Here is a 23,262-nt window from a genome sequence, read left to right as displayed (position 1 = left end):
TCCTTTGGGGGATGGGGGGGGGGGAAGCCGTTCACAAACTTTGCTCAAAATGGATGCTTTGTGCACGTTAAAGTTTTATAGTAGTCCGATTGGGATCTCTCAATGTTAGCCAAATAAGGAGAAACTATTGGCAATCCGGAGATAATGTTGCCCTGCCTTTAACAGGCCAAAAGCAACACCACCACGCTGAGCGCTGCATTTAAAAAAAAAAAAAAAAAGATTTTTTTTTTTGTTTTTGTTTTTCAAGCGACGGTAGTAGGTGACAAGACCTAGAGACCCTTTTTCACATTTTCTTGCTGGGTGACTTGGAATCACCGAGAAAACTGCTTGTGCAGCAGTGGCCCTCCCTCCACCCGGAGATCTGTGGAGCTGCCTCGGAGTGCCTCGGTTATATGTGGAAGCTCACAGCTGTTTATTTTATTTAACACCCTAACAAAAACCCTGTTCAGAGGTTGAACCTTGAGGCTTTCATATATATATATATATATGTATATATATATATATATATGAATATCGTATATATATATATATTTTTAATGAATATTGTCTTGCTGGGGCTTTTTAAAAGGTGTTGCGGTGGCATTTCCCTTTTTACCGCTTCCTGTTTGGTGGACGATGACCGTTTTTAAGTTTCATTTAATTGAATTCTCCTATCAAACTTGGCTTGTAGCCTTTGTTTACAGAGTTGACTGGATGGATTGAAATGACTGACACATTGCAGGGCAAGCCTGGAATTCAGAATGCGGCACCCAGTTAAAAAAAAACACACACACAAAAAAAACTACAGCGCCGTCTTCGGTTCTTTTTTTTCCCTTCCATTGAATTTAGAGTCTCTAATGTATAGCATACTTTCTGTTTGGCTGAGGTTCATTTTAAAAGCATAGCAAAGTCTAGGTTCCAAAAAAAAAAACCATGGTGCTGAGAATGAAAGAAAGTTTTGGCTCTAAAAATGATCAAGTAGTTATGTAAGATGAAGGATCTTTGAAGCGTGTTTTACATGTTTCAGGATGGAATTGATTCTGGAAGACACAGTTACTGTATGCTTAGGTCAAGGTACGATTGCATAATTATTTATTTACATCAATACGTTTTATTGAAATTTTCACATAGAGATTTAAAGTTACCACACTAGGGGAGGGACCCAATGGTACTGGCTGGGAAGAAGAGGAAACCTTCGGATACTTGTATTAGAGTAGTATTGGCCTAGGTAGGAAAAGAAAATTCAGGGAAGCAGACTTCTGAAGGCTTTTTTCCTCTCTCAATTTGGACGTGTTGCAAGAAGTCCCAGACTTCTCAGGGTTTTCCTGATTAACTGAATTCAGGAGTTAGTTTGGCAGCATATGGGTACAGTCTTTTGGGGATTTTGTTTTAGCTGACAAGCCTGTGAGGAGAAGTTTCGAAGTTTATGCATAACCATTTGCATAGTATCTTTTTGTAATTTATCTGCGCATTCCTTAAGTCAGTGAAAAAGTCTTTAAAATATCAGGCATTAAAATTTGTATCATGTTTTCTTCACTTTCATTTCTGTATTATCACCTCTTGTACTTTTTTCCCAGTGTGACTGAGAACAAGGAGTTCGCTTTGGGCAAATTCAGGACAACAGATAGTGAAAGGTGATAAAACTTTTTAAAAAGAATCACAAGAAAGTTTTAAGCTTTTCAGAAATCTCTTGAATGTTGCTTGTTTTACGTACTTAAATTATAAAGCCTAAAATTGACCCACTGATATAATAGCCCTTAAATAGTGTTTATTTAATTGAATTTTCAAGAGATCATATAATACCTAAAATATTTTTGCTGGGCTAATTATTGATTAGTCTTTTGGAATACACTTTTACCCTTTTGGTTTTAATCAAGTATCTAAAAATTTCACTGTCAGGAGAAAAGTTTTAGAAACTTCACAACCCATAAATATCCTTCATCTTTTACTTCCATTTTTAATGTAAGCAGCCTATACTTAAAAGTTTATTGGCAGAATGTGCCCTCTCATTAGAAGTTACAAAAGCATCTTAATTTTCAACTATTCTTTCTGTATACAAATATGTCATCCAAATTGGAGAAAATGCAGTGTTCTTGTCAAATTTCCTGTCTTGGTCTCTGGAATAGCCTCCCTCCCCGACTCCCATAGCTAGAAAACAATGCTGAACAGTACTGAAGCTAAAATAAACTTCTGATGTCCTAGAACTGAAGTCTAGATTTTCATTTTTATTGGTGGACATTAATTAGTTCTGATTTTATAGGTACCTGGTGGAGTCTCCTACCTTGTGATCTCTGTATTTCAGTACGCATAGAGTTTTCTGTAGAATGCCTTATTGCTGATTCCTCTTGATACCGGAGTCCATAAAATGCAAGACTGAGATTTCTTCCATCAGTGTTGAGTTTAACCTTTGATTTTACCTTAAAATCTTACCTACTTTGTGCCAGTAACTGCCAAGTCAGCTTCCAGTTTTCACATTTCTGTAGAGCTCCAGTCCCTCATTTCCATTTTTCTAGTGATGATGTATTGATATGAAGTGAAATATTAATTCACTCTATTGTGATTTTATATTTAAAAATACATTTTTAAGTAGTGACGTAGTAAATAGATGTTCACCCCCCTCTGCCATAGAATAGCAGTTACTGCATTTACATTTAGTTTTGTGGTTTCTTCAAAGGAATCTTATTCAAACATGGATTTTCATAGTTATAATTCAGTTTTATAATCTACTTTTATTAACATTAGTTTATATATATATATATATATATATATATATCCGTAGACTTTACCTATGTCCCTTTTTCAGTGTATTACTCAGTTTTAGATCAGTGTCAGGAATTTTTTTGATTTCAGCCTGAAATAAAGCTTAAATCTTTCTTCACCACACGTACTCTTCTCATTGATGCCTCTGATTCTTTTAATGATGTCAGTAATCTCTGGATCAAGCTTTAAACATTTCAGTTATTATTTATTCATCCCTTATTCTACATATATCTAATCCATCTTAATAATTGCCTTTGTATCAATTCTTTTCCTTGCTACTCTCATTATTAATCTAGTTCATGCCTTTATTATTTTATCCCTAGAGTATAGTAATTGGTTAATTGCTTTCTCTGCCTCTGTTCTCTCTCTGGTCCAATCCAGCATTCATGTTGCTGTTAGAATAATTTCTTAACAGTATCATGTTGTGTCACTCCTTCTTAAATTTAAAGTATTTCATCATTTAGCTTATACCTGATAGATCTCCATTGTGTTCTATTTTTTTATTCTTTATTTCCATGCCTATGGTCTTGCTTTTTCTGCCACTAAAATATCCTCCCTCTCTTCTTTGCCAGTCAAAATCTTAGTTATTCTTCAGAGTTCAATAGAATTGCCAGCCAGTAGGAATCTTTCTGTTTTTTGAATTTGTATAATATTATGGTACTGGAGAAATGCTCTTCTCCGGAGTCTCATTGTGTCTTATATTTTGCCTGTGTACTGCTAAATAGTGTTTGTTTTTAAGTTTGTCTTTCCTGATACACGATAAGGACCCAGTTTCCCACATGTTGTCTTTCTAGAGCCTGGCACATATTAGGTGCTCGCTAAAGTTACTGACTTGTATCCTTTACCTTGTATTATAAGTACAGAGTTTTGTGGGTTTTTTTTTTTTAAGATTTTATTTATTCATGAGAGACAGAGAGGGGCAGAGACACAGGTGGAGGGAGTAGCAGGCTCTATGCAGGGAGCCCGATGTGGGACTCGAACCCAGGACTCCAGGATCACGCCCTGGGCCGAAGGCAGACACTCAACTGCTGAGTCACCCAGGGGTCCCATAAATACAGAGTTCTGTATGTATTTGTATATTATGAGTTACATTTTAAAGCCTTCACATCCAGTACTTAATGTTCTTACACATGGTAGAACTTATGTGTTTATAAAGTAAATGAAAATCTTTGTTGTAGATCTTCTGTGTAGATTTTTAAAAATATCTTGAGTTTTTGGGATCCCTGGGTGGCGCAGCGGTTTGGCGCCTGTCTTTGGCCCAGGGCGCGATCCTGGAGACCTGGGATCGAATCCCACATCGGGCTCCCGGTGCATGGAGCCTGCTTCTCCCTCTGCCTGTGTCTCTGCCTCTCTCTCTCTCTCTCTCTGTGACTATCATAAATAAAATAAAAAAATTAAAAAATATCTTGAGTTTTTAAAAAGTTTTTTTTTTTAGACTTTTATTTATTCATTCATGAGACACAGAGAGAGAGGCCGAGACACAGGCAGAGGGAGAAGCAGGCTCCATGCAGGGAGCCCGATGTGGGACTTGATCCCTGGTCTCCAAGATCACGCCCTGGGCTGAAGGCGGCACTAAACTGCTGAGCCACCCGGGCTGCCCTAAAAAGTTCTCAATATTAACCTCTTTCCTATGTAGTTGAATCATTAATTTGCCACTTTCATTTTAAGAGTCTGAATTAGGTCCTATAGAGAAATACAAACTAGAATTAGACCCGTGTTCTGTGCTATTAATTTTTTTTAAGGTTTTCCTTTTCAATACAGACTTGCAGATAAGTTTAGTATTCAGTTCTTTTGCTCTTAAAATACAAATTTTATCAACTTGAAGGGAGCCATTTGAAGCTTCTTTGTAAAAATATGTAGCTCCCCTCTTGACAGTAAAAGGAATACTTTTGTGCAGTCTTTTCTTAAGTGCTTAATCTTCTCAGCCGAGCCATTTTCAATGAATCGTAATCTGAAATGTAACTCTCTTTAAACGTATTCTAATAGGGCTACTTAAAGTGTTTTCCAACCAAAAGGGAGAGAGATTGGAGCAGTTGATATTGAGACTGTTGTTAGAGAATAGTATAATTGCTATATATGAGAAATCTGTTTAAAACTGAGTATAGAGTTTATTGTGTAATGTTTCGGTGAGGGATGTTAAGATCTTAGAAGAATCTGTTGAATCACTTGTAAGTAATAGTAATATCTGTTGAAAAAAATGTGCAGCATACATTGCTTTCTCTACATAATTTTCTTGTTAGAAAGACTGTAACACTATGCTGATTGCTATTGAAAGTTTTTTTTGAAATGATCCTAAATCCATTAAAAGAAAAAAAAAACCCACCTAAACAAACAACAACTTCTAACCTCCTCTAAACTGGCCCCTCACTTCCTGCAAATAAATGGACAGCCTTAGCCATATATGGGGTGTGCTGGTAGGGCACCAGTACCCAGACTGCTGCTGTTATAAGGTTTTCTCTGCAGTTGCTGCCATTGTGCTTCCTGGCAACAGTTTTGTGGTCTGGGTTTGAAGTGTCATAACCAAAACCATCTTTCATGTGCTTCAGCTAGTGTGATTGCAAGCCGTGACTGAGCATTTTCTAGGATAGCCAGGTAGAAGAAACCCTAGATGGAATGGAAGGAACCACATTTTACAAGTACTGTTGACAAAAGTAAAGTACTTATATTTTAAAAAAAAAAGTCTAGAGATACCTCACTGGTTTAGTTGGTAGACCATACAATTCTTGAACTAGTAGTGTAAATTCAAGCCCTGTGTCGGGTGTAGAGATTACTTAAAAATAAAAAATTTTTAAAAACCCAGTTGATTTTTTTAAAGATGACTAGAAAGATGACTTTTAAGGGGAATGGGGAGTATAGAAAATTATTTTGTTACTGCTATAACATACTTCTTCTCGAAGGTTCCTGAAGTTGGTTTTCATTCCCTTCTGCTTGAAAAATATTGCTGTTTTCACCTCTTCTTTTGAAATTTTTTGGGTTCCACAGTCATGTTGAAAAGATGGGAGTATTGGCATTTTGGTACATCCTCTTTGAGAGGTTGAAAACCTCCAACAGTCCTTTTAAGTTTATTCTAAGTTGGAGTTCTGTAGTAGCCATGAATTATCATAGTGTTTTATTGAGAAGTAGCATTTGCTGAGGATTTGCTATATATGGACCATTGTGGTGCATGTTTTTACTACCAGTATCATTTAATTCTCACAGCATCCCCTCTTTCTTACTCAAGATTACGAAGGTAATAACAGAGCTGAGTTCTAACATACAGGTCTGATTCCAAAGCCCAAACTTAACACCATACTAGATCTTTCTTCCTTCCTTCCTTCCTTTTTCTTTTTATTCATTCATTCATTCATTTTTAAAGATTTTATCCATTTATTCATGAGAGACACAGAGAGAAAGAGAGAGGCAGAGACATAGGCAGAGGGAGAGGAGAGGCAGGCTCCCTGCAGGGAGCCGGATGTGGGACCTGGATGTGGGACCTGATACCTGAACTCCAGGATCATGCCCTGGGCCGAAGGGAGGTACCCAACCACTGAGCCACCCAGGTGTCCCTCTCCTTTTCTTTAAATCTGAAGAAGTATTCTTAAATCTTCTAGTCATTATGGCTGATGATTAGTAGTTAGAGGTTTCTCTGTTAATCAGCTGAGAATCAAATGAAACACCATACATATATACATATGTATAATTTTTTTCTTCATCTGCTTTTGTTTTAACTAGCCAACTCTATGAGCTTTCTGTAGTAACTGAAATGCAGTAGTACTGTATCTAAATTAATCTCAGAATCTGTCCTAAATTTTAGGAACTGCCAAGATTGTTTTTGACTATGTGCAGAATGTTTGATCAAGTGCTTTGGGAAGTTGCAAAGGAAGTTAACAAAGGCAACAAAAACTTTCTTTTTTTTTAGGACACGGAGTTTATTAGTCTTCAAACGTCTCCATTTTCCTTTATCCTAATAATAATTTATATTAGTGTTTTAGGCATTTTTATGTATGCATTTACAGAATATGTTTTGCTTATACCCATACACACACTCTTAACTTTTAATGAAAAGAGATAAATTATAGGAAAGCTCATATCAGTATTTAAAATAAAGAAAACAACCTTGAGTTTGTCACTACCATTTAATCTGCAGTTTATTTCCTATATAGTAATTATTTGTGCTTATAATTAGAACTTGAGATGTTACATGAAATGCTAATAAAATTACCTGAATTAACTTAATGAATTAATAAAACAAACTTTTAATGTTATTCATCTTTGATTTTAATTGGAAGCTTTTTGTTAGTAGAAATAAAAATATTTTTAAAATCATTTTGCAAATTTAGCAAAATTATGTTTCAGGTCTTAACTTGGAAATGGCAATAGGATCTTTCTTCTCATTGATAGTGAGAGCATCATTCGAAATGTTATTTACTTGTCCATCAAATCACTGATTCCCAGAATTTTACATTCCATAGACCAATAAGATGTTTTCTTAAATTTCAGTGACTAATTTTTGTTTGCCAATGTGACCACCTTATACTATCAACACCATTTTCATAAAGAGAATATTTTCACAACAAAAGGATATAATATCCAATTAAATAAAGGAAAGTGAGGACTCTTGTCAGTCTATAAAATTATTGCTGTATTGATCATAGATGTTTTTGTTAGTCTTTCATGCAAGTAGAGAGAGTGGTTGAGGGTGAGCAGATTTCATGACTCTATTCCCTGTGTCCTCTTTTTGGTAGGATAGGATAGCATGCAGGTGGTGGCAGGCCAGATCATTAGAATACAAGTGCCTGGCTCCTGATTATCTAAGATGGAGCAAAAAAAATTCTGAGGAAATTCAGAAAACCAGTGAAAGTGATCCACCAGTTCATATTTTAGGAACCACCAGTTTCATATTTATACTAACATAAGCCTTTTTGCACATGTAATCTTACTCTGGAATGTATTTCTTAGCTTATTTATATTAAAGCACAACTCAAAGCACAAAGTGTAGACTTGCTTGACCACTGGGGCACACAGTGATTCTCTGAATTACTGTTTAAACTCTAAGTTTGGCACCTATACACTACCTACTATTGTTAGTATATCTTATCTCCAGACAAAATAGTGAATTCCTTCAAAGAGGGATTTTGATTCACTTTTCTTTAAATCCCCTTTGGTATCTGAATTTTATTTTAGCAGCTGCACAGTGACTATTTGTTGGTTTTAAAAAAAATTGAATACAGTGTATATCAATCTTGTGAAGAGCTAGCTGAGTTCATAGAAAGCAAAATGATGGGTTTGTATGAGTAAGTACAAACAATTAACAAACATTAAAAATATTGTAATAAAAGTGCATATAAAATAACTTATAATGCTTAAAATGCAGAGGTAGCCATTGCTGCAGTAAAAATTTAGCAGGATCTTAGATTTTTCTGAAATGGAATATATTTCTGATTACTAATACAAGCAGAATTTTGCTCAGCTTATGCAAAATACTTTAAAAGTGATTTTTTTCAAACAAAATTTTGGTTGGTTTAGAAAAGGTGTCCTTAGCATACCGGCATTAGAAGCTAATTCATATTTTCGAATGATTTTAATCACACAGGTTTTTTGTGTGTGTGTTTTTTTTTTTTTCTAAATAACCCTTTCACTGTGGATCCCTGTATGCCAGTATTTTCTGACCTTATTAGTATTTTGGTTGTTTATCTTTTCATTGTTAGGCTGGCTAACCATAAAAAGACAAACTTGAGCTCTGTGTTACTGCCCTAAGTGTGCTTGCTCGACCCAAATGCTCTTTCATGGGTGGAGACATTCCACATTGTCATGTGTTGTATAGGCATTTCTGAAATGACACTCGGTAGAAACCGTGGAAAGAAGTGAGGGCATTCCTCAGCTGTCACCTTTTTAGTGATCTGCTTAAATGCCTTCTGTGCATCGAGTGAGATATTCTGCTGGAAGAGCTTCACGTTTTAGCGTGACTTTAGCTTATTAAGTCATATTTGAGCTGAAGTTACATTTTTTTTTGTTAGTTTAACATGTTCTCTAACAAAAATAAAAGGTTACAGAAAGTTTGTGTGAGTTTCTTAAATACTTGCATAGTGCAAAGGAGAAATTTTGTGAGAATGTGAATTGATACGCTCTTAGAAGTTAACCATGTGGAAAAGTCTATTTTCCTGGATTAACTTTCAAAACACGCATACATGCATACCAATTACCTTTACAGGAAACTTATATATAATGTATATTTTATTTAGTCTTATTTTAGATGATTATGAATGTATTCTAGTATTTACACTTTTGCTTAGAACTGGAACTCTTCAGCTCCAAAAGTATATCTTCAGTATTGAAGTTTTTTTTTTTTTAAAGATTTTATTTATTCATGAGAAACACACACACAGAGAGAGAGAGAGAGAGAAAGAAGGAAAAGAAAGAAAGGAAGAAAGAAAGAAGAAAAAAAAGAAAAGAAAGACTATTTAGATTTTCAGTCTGGAGGTAGCCCCACATAAAACCTTAATAAACTCTCCTTTATCCATTTTTATTTAGTATATAATTTTTTATAAATGGGGCTATATTTAATTTTCTGGTTTGTAAACTTCTTTTTATTTTATTATTTTTTTGGTAAACTTTTTTTTTTTTTTTTTTTTTTAAAGAGAGAGTGCACATAAGTGGAGACAGGTAGGGGCAGAGGGGGAGGATAGAATCTCAGGCAGACTCCACACTCAGCATGGAGCCAGAAGCAGGACTGGCTCTCAGGACCTCAAGATCATGACCTGAGCCCAAACCAAGACTTGGCCACCTAACTGGCTAAGCCACCCAAGCACCCCTAAATTAAACTCTTAAAAAATACATATGTATTATATGTATATATATATATATATTTTAAAGTTATTTATTTATTCATGAGAGAGACCGAGAGAGAGAGGCAGACACACAGGCAGAGGGAGAAGCAGGCTCCATGCAGGGAGCCTGATGTGGGACTCGATCCCGGGGCTCCAGGATCACACCCTGGGCTAAAGGCAGCGCTAAACTGCTGAGCTACGCGGGCTGCACCCCAAAAATATTTCTATGTTAATGAATACTGATAACACCCTCCTTTTTAATGGCTATAGAGTATTCTCTCTGTGTGTGTGTGTGTGTGTGTGTGTGTGTGTACACATCCCAAAATTTATTTTCCCAGTTTTCTGTGATGAATTTTTAGTGTATTTCCAATTTTTCATGACGTGGTGGATATTATACTATGTATGTCTTTGTTCACTCATGACACTGTATTAGGATTGTCTTGGAAATTTCACTTGTAATTTTATGTTTTGCTCAAAATAACAGGCTGTTTTAATGCTTGTTGATGCAAAAGACATTTTCAGTAAAATTTCTGGTATATCTAATACGGAAGACTAATCTTGAAAATACTCCCGCTGACCTATACCTGTTACATTCATAATGTGGTAATGTCATCTTTCTTCTCTAAGTCACCCATAGGAAAATTAGTTTTATTACTCCATGTATGTTAATAAAATTTGTGTATGTTATTTAAAATGTTAAGTAGTATTTATTTTACAGATATTTGATGTTACTCATTTAAATTAGTGATTAATTTATACAATGAATACATAAATCATTATTCACCATATGTCTGGCATTGTACAAATCTCTAAAAACAATGTTCCCTGCCTGAATATAGTGTATAATATAGTGGGATGGTAGTGTGAACAAATGATTACAATTAGTAAGTGTTAGAATGGAAATAAAGGGTGAGATGAAAGTTTTTATTAGGAGGACTTAACCTAGAATATCAGAGAAGACATCCCTGAGAAAGTTATGGTTAAGTTATAGGTAACTTATGATCCTAATCCCTTCTTGTTTGTTTTCTGAATGCCCCTGTTCAGTGTCCCTTTTTAGTCTATTTCTTTCTTAAGAATATTCCAAGGTTCTCATATGTCTGTTTTTTCTTTCCCATTTCATTTCTGTAGCTTTACTTTTCTCTTTATATAATTTGTTCTCCTTTTTAATATAATCCCCACATCTTATTTTTGATATCATCAGTCTTCCATATACTAAACTAAAATCTCAGGGCCATCTGTTTTCTTCTTTACTTCCTAGTTAAAATTACTATTTCCCATTACATGCATACCTGAAAGAGAAATGCTCCCATTTCCATACTAGCTTTTATGGTATTCATTTAACAAAATCAAAGGCCTCTTCTGTACAATATGCTATTAAATGCTGGGGGATTTTATTTTTAAGCAAAACAGATATCAGCACTGCCCTTTACAGAGTTTACAGAGTGAAGTTACTTAGCCATCAGGGAAATGCAAATCAGAACTGTACCTCACGCCCACTAGAATGGCCCTAAATAAAAATAACAGATGATAACAAGTATTAACTAGGATTTGAAGAAATTAAAACTCTACACTGCTGGTGGTAATATGAAATGATACAGCTACTTTTGAAACAGTCTGGCAGTTCCTCAAAAGGTTAGACATAGAGTTACCATATAACCCAGCAGTTATACTCCTTTTTTATATACCCAAGAGGATTGAAAAGAGATGTCCACACAAAAATTTGTAAATTTATGTTTATAGGAGCATTACTCATAAAAGCCAAAAAGTGAGAGCAACACAAATGTCTATCAGTTGAATGGATGAATAAAATGTCCTATATGTTACTGGAATCAGTGGAATATTATTTGGCAATGAAAAGAAACAAAGTACTAATACTTGATACAATATAGATGAATCTTAATGACATTATACTTGAATGATGGTAGCCAGTCATAAAAGACTGCATATTGGATGATTCCATTTATACGAAATGTTCAGAATAGAGAATATGTAGAGACAGAAGATAGATTAATGGTTGCCAAACGTCACGTACTGAGGGGAAATGGGGAGTGACTGCTAATGGGTATATCATATCCTTTTAGAACGATAAAAATGTTCTAAAATTGATTATGGTGATGGTTACACAGCCCTGAATATACTACAACTTGAAATGGGCTATTGTAATGATGTGTGAATTATATCTCAATAAGCTATTAATATCTTTTTAAAAATAAAATTCTCTATTTGTGTTCACCACTAAGAATTGAGGCATTGGCAGAGGCTGCAATTATCTTCTCTTAGTCCCCCCAACTCCCACGTAGGCTTAGTGTTCATCACTGTAGTTACATGGCAAAGAGGATGGCCAAACATTGTCCCTGCACTAGCACAGTTTGTAGGGTACTGGGATATGTAGGTAAACATAACAGGTTAATTATACATTTGTTTCAGTTATGTGTAATGATATATAATGGTAGTAGTACAGAGTGCCATGGAAGTTTGTGAAGGCACAACTCACCTAGAATTAGGGAGGAGGAAGTCTTCTTGGGGAAAGTTGATGTTTGATCTGCTGAGTGATGAGTAAAAGCTAGGGTTGTAAGGGATGGAAGGACGTAGGAAATTATTTTAGAGAGAGGGAATAGTATGTTCAAAAAGCTGGAGGTGAACAGAAGTGTTGAAAGATTTTAATCAGGTTAAATGAGACAATCAGATTTTCTCCTTAAGAAAGATTACTTTGGGTGCAGTCCGAGACTGCGCTTGAAAAGAGAACAATACTGGAGGCAGGGAGACTAATTTAGGAAGTTGAGTAGTCTAAGAGATGAACTCACTTAATGGCAATGGAGTTGGAAAATAGTAGATGGACTCAAGACATATTTGGGAAACAGAATTAGAATGAATTGAAAGTGGATTCACTGGAGGTAATAGGAGTCAAAGATGTGCTTCTGGCTTGGAGTCGAGTGAAGGTGCTTTTCAGTGTGTATTCATTCAGTAAATAACAGCATGCTTACTGTGTAGGTTAGAAGCAGAGTATATTTGATATTGGTGGAGACTGGCAATATTCAAGAAATTACAGTGGAGTGCAAAATGTGTGCTAGAGGATATACAAGTTTTTGAGTCACCATGGAGGAAGTGTGGCCTAATTATAAGCAATAAATCAAAATCTTGAGTGGAGTTGGGTTTTGTTTTGTTTTTAGTCTTGGACTTAGCCTTTTTTCTTAGATCTCCCTGGTCCTCTGGATGTGTGAATACCAAGTAGAAAATGATTTGTGAGGCTATAGAAAAACCAAAGGATAAGGATTCATGATTAGATTTTTTTAAGGATTTTATTTATTCATGAGAGACAGAGAGAGAGAGAGAGAGGCAGAGACACAGGCAGAGAGAGAAGCAGGCTCCATGCAGAGAGTGCGATGAAGGACTCGATCCCTGGACTCGGGTCATGCCCTGGGCTGAAGGCAGGCGCTAAACCTCTGAGCCTACCCAGGGATCCCCTGATTAGATTATTTTTAAGATTTTGGTGAACTATCTAAAAATACATGCAAAATTCTGTGTTTTTCTGTTCAGCAAAGTCCATTAAGAACTTATAAGTAAGCCAAATTTACTTTTATGATATTGTGGGAGAGGGCACAGTGTGTGTTTTTAGGGGTTTCAGGGATGGAGCACAAAGCTGTTAGGAATAAAATTGTAGTAGTAATAACAATCTAAAAGTCTTATTGCTTAAAATAATGCACTGTGAAAATAAGGTAATAGATTAAAATGAGAGAGTACTTTTGTTTTCAGAGCATGTTGAATTTTGCTCAGAGTGGTACAGTTAAAGCATTCATTCAACAATCTCTAACTTTCCCCAGTTTCTAAATTTACTAAGTCTTTTTTTTCAGGGCAAGTAAAGATAAAGTATTATTTATATATAAGAAATTTACAACTTGATATATTTTTCTTTTGTCTAATATATTTTTTTATTCAAGTATAATTAACATACAATGATGTATTAGTCTCAGGAGTACAATATTCTGAATCAGCAATTCGGTACATTTCTCAGTGCTCATCAAGATGAATATACTCCTAATTCCCTTTATCTTTTTCACACTCCCCCCCCCCCACCTCCCCTCTGACAACCACCAACTTGTTCTCTAAGAGTCTGATTTTTTAAATCTTTTTTCTGTGTTCATTTGTTTCTTAAATTCCATATATGAGTGAAATCATGTGGTATCTGTCTTTCTCTGACTTATTTCACTTAGCGTTATACTCTAGGTCCACCATCCATGTTGTCAAGATGTTCTCTTTTTTTTTATGGTTGAGTAATATTCATGTGTGTGTGTGTGTACATGTACCACTTCTTCATTCATCTATCAGTGGATACTTGGATTGCTTCCATGTCTTATTTATTATAAATAACACTGCAGTAAATGCAGGGGTACATATATCTTTTTGAATTTGTTTTTGTTTTCTTTCAATAAATACCAGTGGTAGAATTTACTGGATCATATGGAAGTTCTATTTTTAATTTTTTGAGGGACCTTCATACTGCTTACAGTCCACAGGGGCTGCACCAATTTGCGTTCCCACCAACAGTGCTTTAGTGTTCCTTTTTCTCCATATCTTTGCCAACTTTTGTTATTTCTTGTCTTTTTGATTTTAGCCATTCTGATAAGTATGAGGTGATATCTCATTGTGGTTTTAATTTGCATTTCCGTAATGATTTCCCTGGTTCTTTTACATAATATATTTTAAAGGTTTTTTTTTCCTCAAAATTTGACTAGAGTTGCTTTGAGTACTTGTGACTTTTTTGCATTTCAATGTTTTATTTTTTATTTTTTTCAATGTTTTATTAAGTTGGACATTTAATGAGAAAAATAGCAGTTGTACAAAAAGCTTGTATGGGTTATTTTGACTGTGAGGAAATGTCTTTAGACTTGTTTCAGCATAGACAAAATAGGAAATGGTTATATATTAAACTTTAATGCGAAGTTAACATTGCGACTTTTTCCCTTTTCAACCTACCCTTGACATTTAAAGCTAATCTGGGATGGGAGTGGGGGAAGAGATATATGTGTTTATGTGTAAAATGAACTGATAAATTGTTCTCTTTCAAGAAATATTTAAGTATCGGGATGCCTAGGTGGCTCAGTGGTTGAGCTGATCATCTGCCTTCTGCTCAGGTCGTGATCCAGGGTCCCAGGATTGAGTCCCACATTGGGCTCCCCACAGGGAGCCTGCTTCTTCTGTCTATGTCTCTGCCTCTGTTTCTCATGAATCAATAAATAAATCTTTAATATTTCTTTCTTTTTTTAAAGTATCAAAAAGTTAGTTTTGACAGGATGTATTGTATGATTCCATTTGGGGGGAAAAGTGGTTTGCATAGAAAATCTGGGGAAATCCCCAACTGTTATCAGTGATTATCTCTGGGAGGGAAATATAGTAGATTTCAAATTATGTCATTTTTTAATCTTTTAAAACAAAGAGAAGAAATGATGAAGATGAATCTGAGTTGGAAAAGAATGCTTAAATGACTACTTCCAGTAATGTTTTAAGGATTAAATAAGTGTAGAGATATTGACATAATTCATGGATTTTTGTTTGCCTAGTCATTGGCTACTCAAGGAGGCTGGTGTTGATGGTTAAATATTTATTTCTGCATTTATGCCTGCCTTTTCTCTTTAACCTTTTTATTTAAAAAGGAAAGACTGATTGCCAATATGATGGATACTTTGGGAGAGCTTTAAGAACAATTAAGAAAATTAAGGGGTTACTTAAATGTATTTTGAAGCTTTTGGCCAGTGGACTACAGAAAATTCAGACAAAAGATAAGCATAATTCCCAGAAAGATAGCTAGTCTTTGAGGAATAAAGGGATTTTAAAAGATAAAGTTTCGATTTCAGAATTTTAAACAAGTCCAGTGGGAGAAATGTAGACAAAAGATCTAGAAAAGCAGTTTGGATACAGTGAACTCTTTTGCCTTGTTTTATTTGAATAGGAAAAGTATTTAATGATAAATGTTTTAAGAATGAATTGAAAAATGACCCCAAAACTCTAAGAATAGAATCAAGAATGTCGAAGCCCGGAGTTACATGAATTTTGTGAAAATACTTTTGAAGACAGTGAATAGAGGCCTTTAAAATTTTTTTCTTCTTATTGAAGTGTAGTTGACATCCAGTGTTACATTGGTTTCAGATATACAACATAGTTTTTTGATAATTGTACATACTATACAATGCTCGCTGGTATAAGTACAGTTATCATCTGTCATTATACATTATTATATCATTCGACTACATTATGCTGTATAAAAAGAGGGCTTTTAAGAGTGGTAAACTGGAGCAAGAATAGAAGGAAGTAACTGATGGCATGGCATTTAAGTTACATGTTTTTATGTGTTTAAAATGTTCTACTCTGGCAAAATTCTGATATCGATTATTAAGCAGATAGTTTTAGAAAAGATTGTGTTGTTACTAGATGCCAGATTGAGTTTTCTGAAAACTAAGTTATGTTGCTGTATCTTCTACTTCCTTTTTTGACAAGATTGGTAAATTTAAATGAGGGAAATGTTGCTAATCAAGAATAGCTAGATTTTTTAGTGAACCACTTGGACAGGCTCTTGTTAGATGCTGTGGTTAATGTGACAAAAATGTGGTATGAATATTTGCAGGATTAGATGGATTAACTGCTAGACGAACTACCATATGCACATCAACCTACTGATTAATCAATCACTCACTAGCAATCAGGAGGGAAGACTAAAGTAGTAGTTCTTGTGTTCTCAATTTTGACCCTATCCTATTTACCATTTTAATAGCTAAAACTGTAGGAGCTGAAAACTTCAAAAAAAAAAAAAAAAAGCATAAAATAGTTGGTTTTAAACAATAAGATAGGGGCAGCCCGGTGGCTCAGCAGTTTAGCGCCGCCTTCAGCCCAGAGCCTGATCCTGGAGACCTGGGATCGAGTCCCATGTCAGGCTCCCTGCATGGAGCCTGCTTCTCCCTCTGCCCGTGTCTCTGCCTCTCTCTGTGTATGTCTCTCTTGAATAAATAAATAAAATCTTAAAAAAAAAAGTAAGATAAAAAGATATTGGGTATTAGTGTAAAATATCTGAATTAATAATTGATAAGTATAGGTTGGCAAAGATCATCTTGACATGAAAAAAGGCCACTAAAAGTTTAACAGCAAGCCTCATGTCTGACAACAGTGTAATAATTCTAAAACACAGTAAATCATTGTAAAGCTAAATCAGTGTAGCATAGATTTTTTTAAAAATGTTCCTCTGTACTGTGAGATCACGTCTGTAGAATGGTATCTAGTTTTACAGTTTGAGATTTGTCTCCTCTTTCAGCAGATACTACCAATTACAGCCTTCTTTTGATTACTCACCAGGAGTATGGCTTTGTCTAACAAAGTTCTGCAGGGAAAAACAAACCTATATCAAATCCATTTTCTGGAATTGCTAACAAATTTATACATAACTACACACACATACTTGCAGTTCTTCATATGCCCTAAGACACCAGTCCCCTAAGCCATTTATCAGTTCAGCTGTTTTCTTTTGAGCCCCTTGAAAATAAAAGAGAGCTCATTTTCAAAGGCACATATCTACTTAACCATTAGTAGGAAAATGGTAGGACTTCTTGCACATATTAATTAGTAAGGATTTTTAAAGTAAGAAAAGCTCATCAGAATTATACTAAATCAAATACAGCAATTAACTGTAAGATTATGGAGATATCTCATGGAATCTGGGCTTCTGGAATGAATTACAATCAGCAACTCTATGCAACTCAGGAAGTATTCTATCTAAATTTTTCATCGTTTCTGACAAATCCACTTTATTCTTTTGTATAACAGGCTAAATTTCTTGTTTTCCTGGTTCAAAAGGCAAAATATAAGGACACCAGTAATTTCAGAGTTTTTATTCTGGTCTAGATATCTAGAGAGAGATCTTTATATAGATCATGATATCTTGATCTTCTGAGTTCTAATCCCAGGAACTCAGATTCCCAGAAAAGGGACCAATTGATCCACCTTAGGTTATTTATGTGTTAGGTTATCAGCAGTGGCTGGTGAGGCTGGTATACCCCTCTGAACAAGTATATCTACTCTTAATTGTAATTCTGATTGTAATGTATTTTGAGGAGATGAAGGAGACCTAAAACAAGAATTAATAAGCAACTTCAGAAAGATGCAAATACTGAATGTGTAAATAAATACACAATCTATAAAAACCAAAAAGTGTAAACAAATGTTAAATCTTAAGTCAGCAATTCTCAAACTTTTTGATTTCAGGCCCCCTTTTATAATCTTAAGACTTAAAGATACACTACACCAATGAGTACAAGTAAAACTGGGGAAGTGTGATAAGATAGATGAATTATATCAATGTCAGTATCCTGGTTATTCTGTAGTTTTGCAAAATTTTCCCATTGAGAGAAACTGGGCAAAAGATATCTCTGTATTATTTCTTGTAATTTCGCTTGCATCTATAATCTACCACTGTCTCAAAAAATAATATTTAAAATTTTTATTTTATTTTAATGTGAAAAAATATTGAGGAGCCTAAAGAGTGAGTAAACTAAGGTCTATGTAGGAGGATTCATTTGATGGTTATAGAAAGTAGGTTAGGACACAGCATCTGGGGAACCATTTCAGTAGTTGAGCTTAGAGATAAAGGTATTCCTCTAGTCACCCTTTGATTTTATTTGATATTGTAAATTTCCTATTTATTGAAAAAGTTGTTTGGGGAATCTGCATTTTAAATTTTAATCTTCAGAATTCCGTCTTTAAGTCAGATACAAAGTGACTTGTATTAGAAGCTGTAAGAAGTTAGAAATCTTTTTTTTTTCTGCTTCAAGTCAGTAACATTAAGTTTCTTAGCCATTAGCTACATTCTGTTTTAATACAGCTGCATGTTCTTTACATTAAATTGACAAATTTTTAAATAATTTGAACTGTTAAATATTTTTGTACTATGACAAACCATAGAAATTGGAGGGTTTTTTAAGTTTGTGTTCTAATAATTCATTAATTCTGATGTTTTTAAAAGTGAAATTCTTTGTAGAATAATCTAAATTTAAATCATTTTAGTTTTATATAGCTCTTACAAGATCAGAAAAAATTTTTTAAAGAACAAAGTAATTCATGGAGATTATATTTTGAAATATACTTTTTAAGGTTCATTTTAATTAGATCTCCTAGTTAACCCCATCCCATTTTGTTCTAATTGGGTCTTAGACTAATTTACTTAAACTCTTTTCTTACCCACTAAAATCTTCTCTACTCCCACCCAAACAATTAATGCTTGTCACAGTTTACAAAATAATCCTTCCCCTTTTTATTGTGAAAACAATATGACATATAGAGACACTATAGTTAGGATGTAGAACTTTTAGTTTATAACAGATTTTTTTTTTCAAAGATTTTATTTATTTATTCATGAGAAAGAGAGAGGCAGACACACAGACTGAGGGAGAAGCAGGCTCCATGCAAGGAGCCTGACCTGGGACTCGATCCCAGGACTCCAGGCTCATGCCCCTGGCTGAAGGCAGGGGCTAAACCACTGAGCCACCTGGGCTGCCCTAGTTTATAACAGATTCTTACAAGTGTGGGAATTAGTATCTCTGCATCTTCAGAAGGATCTATTTCTTTATTTCTTTGGAATAATAGTAAATTAACATTTACGTAATAGTGTCTATTTAACAGGTACTGTTTTAAACATTTATATTTTCTCATAACAATCATATGTGGTAAACATTTTTATTTTTACTATGCCATTATACCAGGGAAGAAAACAAGGTAACAGTTTTAAATACAAGGTTGTAACAACATAAAATTCAGAGCTGAGAGTTGAACCTGGGCAGTCTGACTCAACACTATTAAATACTACATTGTAGTGCGTCTGTACTACTTGAATCTTCAGATATCATCCATATGATATCCTCAGGAATCCCTGGAACTAAATATAGGACAGTGGATAGGCCGGAACAGATCCAGTAGGTCAGTTACCTCCTGAAGCTGTATCATGGTGTATTCCAAGAAACTTTCTAGATATAGCTAGAGAAATCAAGGTTTAGCTCTTGCCAGCTAACATGCTCTGCTGCCCCAAGGCTGGCTCATTGTTTAGGATTGTAAGTGATACTGGAATAGAAATTTAGAATCCTGTTGGGTATGGCTCATTTCTATATCATCAGCCCTTTGGTTTAAATACCTTTTCCTCAAAAATATTAACAACATATAATGACTAAAGTGAAACAGAATTAGCAGGTCACAGTTCTTATGTTAGTATTACATGTTTTCATTAAGTTCTTTAAAATGCTCTTTTGTTGGAAGATATTGTGTAAAAAGTTTATTAAATGCTTGTTTCATTTTTAATTTACATATATGGGATCATACACCTGCTTTTCTGCTAGTTTCTGCTCTTGTGTTAGGTCATTTTTTCCATTACTAAAAGCCTGTTTGTTTTTATTGGCTCTAATCTGATTCCAAGTTTAGAACTTCTACGTTTTACAGGACTGTGGATGACAGATTAAAAAACAGAAAAGATCATAAGAAAAGCAGTTCCTAGTTTCAGCAGAAAATTCAAAGGCATCTCTTTGTTGTTTTTTTTTTTTTTTCAATGAATTACTCTCTTCCTATTTTGGAATAAAAGTAAAACTAGATCCTAGTTTAGTTATGATAATTATCAGTATCTTTGAAGATCTGAAATAATTAAATACAGTGCTTTGGATTATCACCCTGTTGTTATTGTTGTTTAAAGATTTTATTTGTTTATTCATGAGAGACCCAGAGAGAGAGAGGCAGAGACATAGGCAGAGGGAGAAGCAGGCTCCCTGCAGGGAGCCCGATGGGAGGGACTTGATCCCATGATTTCGGGGTCACACCCTCAGCCGAAGCCCAACCACTGAGCCACCCAGGCGTCCCTTGGATTATCACCCTGTTTTTTTTTTTTTTTTTATCACCCTGTTTTAAATAGAAGTGACTTTTCAGGAAAGATTCTACTCCTCAATTACTCTGTAAGATACTACAAAATTTAACATTGATTATAGAAAGCTTTATATAGGAGAAATGAATTTATTTCCAGTCCCAGAGACCCATTGATATGAAGAAATCTGTTCTTTCAGAAATTTACTGTGGCAAGCCATCTGATTGGCACAATCATCTTATTGTGCCATCTGGCAAGCCATCTTATTATTATTGCTAATAATAATGGAAATCACTCCATTTAAAATATTATGAATCTTTGTTGACTTATACACCATAAGTGTAGCAGTATTCCAATTTTTAAAAAAGATTTTATGTACATAAAATGTACATAAGTGGGGGAGAGGGGCAGACAGAGAGAAGGAGAGAATCTCCAGCCAACTCTGCTAAGTTAAGAGCCTGACGTGGGGCTTAATCTCACAACCCTGAGATCATGACCTGAGCCAAAATCAAGAGTCAGATGCTTAACTGACAACCACCCAGGCTCCCCAACAGTCTCTCAATTTTTAAAGAAAATAGATTTATGCTTATGTGTTTAGTTTTAAGCCCATCATTAAGTGTAAATACACAATAGTAGAATGAACTTTCATCTTTCTTTGAAGGCACTTGCTCTGCTTACCAGTTTCTTTTCATCCCCTCCCAAGGAAATACTCTACACATTACATTTTTTGCTTTATTTTGTTTTCTTTAACTTTTTTTTTTTTTAATCTTGAGGATTTTTTTGTTAGTGTAAGCTAATTTTTCTTGGGGCACTCACATTTTTTCCCCTCAGTTTTGAAGTTAATTCTAGAGTTGAGTTTTATGTTCTTAGTTGTCTTTGAAAGCCAAAGTGTGTATATTGTACATTAAAAATAAGGGTAAATGAGTTCCAGTAGAAGTAAGGAAAGGAATAGGACTTGTCTAAATAATCTGCTAGGGTAATTAGAAAGCTTATCAAAAAACATTTTAATTTTATTTTTAATCTTTTTCACAAGGGCTCTCATCTAGATGGCAGCAACACTGCTGACCAATCTTTCTCCTCTCTCATACTAATACACCTAAGGGACCACTGAGTGAGAGGAACCAGAGAATTATAACATATTTACACATTAATAAAATAGAATTTAGAACTTAATTATGCACAGATAAAAAAGAAACATAATTTATGAAGTATAATTAGTTTTATATAAAATAAGGAAAAATAAGCTGATTTTTTTTTCTACTGATATTTGCTGAATGTTCAAGGTTTTTAGTTTTTTTTTTTTTTTCTTTTTTGATGGTTATATATCTGCCTTAAAGAAAACTTGGAAAATATGAGAGGGAGACGAGGAGAGAGGAGAAAGAGAAGAAAAACTCTTATCTGGCACAGGTGTGTGTCTTGTGAATGTTTTTCTGTATTTGTGATTGTACTATAGATACCCTTTTTCTTTCTTTCTTTCTTTCTTTCTTTCTTTCTTTCTTTCTTTCTTTCTTTCTTTCTTTCTTTCTTTCTTTTTTTTAAGAGACAGCATGTGCAAGTGTGTGCAGGGGGTGGGGCAGAGCAAGAGAGAGAATCCTAGGCAGGCTCCAAGCCTAGGGCAGAGCCCAATGCAGGGCTCAGTCTCAGAACCCTGAGATCATGACCTGAACTGAAATCAAGAGTTGGACACTTAACCGACTGAGCAACCCAGGCACCCCTCTAGATATTTTTTTATCCCACTTACCGTAGAGTTTATTTTTCTCAATTTTTACCACGAATAATGTTCATTTGGATGTTTATAATTTTCTTAACCATTCTAGTTCTGTTCCTAGGTTTTCATTACACGTAGCTCACTCATCCTTTCATTTATTCATTCAGCCAGCAAATATTTATTGTGTGCTTGCTCTGGCACTGTTATTTTGATGTGCATTTTAATGTATAAGAATTTTTCCTGTGTAAGTAGGATAATTTCTTTAGCATAGATTCTCAGAACTGAAACATGTGGATCAAAATTTAGGAATATTTTTAAAACACTTATTATACACATTACCAAATTGCTGTCAAAGGGTTGTCCCAGGCTTATTGCCCTCTTGAAATGGGAGTCTGTTTTACTGGAGCCTCACTTGTTTGGTATGCTTATCATCAGCCCCTTTCAGTTGAATGTGATGGTTTGGATAAATTTTAACATTTAAATATATTATGGGCAGATTGTGTAAATTTTAAAAAATATGTGTAAGTGTAATCTGTTTTGTAATTTAAGTGTTTTTTTCTATAGAAAATACTTGATTCAGAATCATAATTAAAAATACGAACACAAGAGTTAAGAATGAAGTGAAAAACAAGGCGCCTGGGTGGCTTAGTCAGTTAAGCATCCCAGCTCTGGATTTTGGCTCAGGTCGTAATCTCAGGGTTGTGAGAACAAGTCCTGGTTCCGTGCTGGGCGTGGAGCCTGCTTAGAATTCTCTTTCTTTTTTCCTTCTGCCCTTCCTCCCCCCCCCCCCAAGAAAAAAGGGAAAAAGAATGAAGCAAAAACCTATGCAAACATATAACAGATAAACAGATAACAAGTCAAGTTTAAAATTTATTTTTATTTATTTATTTTTTTTATGATAGTCACACAGAGAGAGAGAGAGGCAGAGACATAGGCAGAGGGAGAAGCAGGCTCCATGCACCGGGAGCCCGACGTGGGATTCGATCCCGGGTCTCCAGGATCACGCCCTGGGCCAAAGGCAGGCGCTAAACCACTGCACCACCCAGGGATCCCAACAAGTCAAGTTTAAAACTGTTAGGAGAAGGATGGTAGTTAGAAAAGAACACTGGTTCTTTCTTGGGTTTAAATCT

At 34.9% G+C, this 23,262-nt stretch overlaps 1 protein-coding gene across 9 annotated transcripts in view; it reads left to right on the top strand.

Annotated features, from left to right (window-relative positions):
- PPP1R12A (protein phosphatase 1 regulatory subunit 12A) overlaps positions 1–23,262 on the top strand; it is a 136,768-nt gene that overhangs the window by 1,371 nt on the left and 112,135 nt on the right. The gene's annotated exons all lie outside the window — the stretch shown is intronic.

The sequence above is a fragment of the Vulpes vulpes genome, chromosome 10 (genome assembly GCF_048418805.1).
Source record: "Vulpes vulpes isolate BD-2025 chromosome 10, VulVul3, whole genome shotgun sequence".
NCBI classification, from domain to species: domain Eukaryota; kingdom Metazoa; phylum Chordata; class Mammalia; order Carnivora; family Canidae; genus Vulpes; species Vulpes vulpes.
This window is presented reverse-complemented; position numbering and strand designations above follow the sequence as displayed.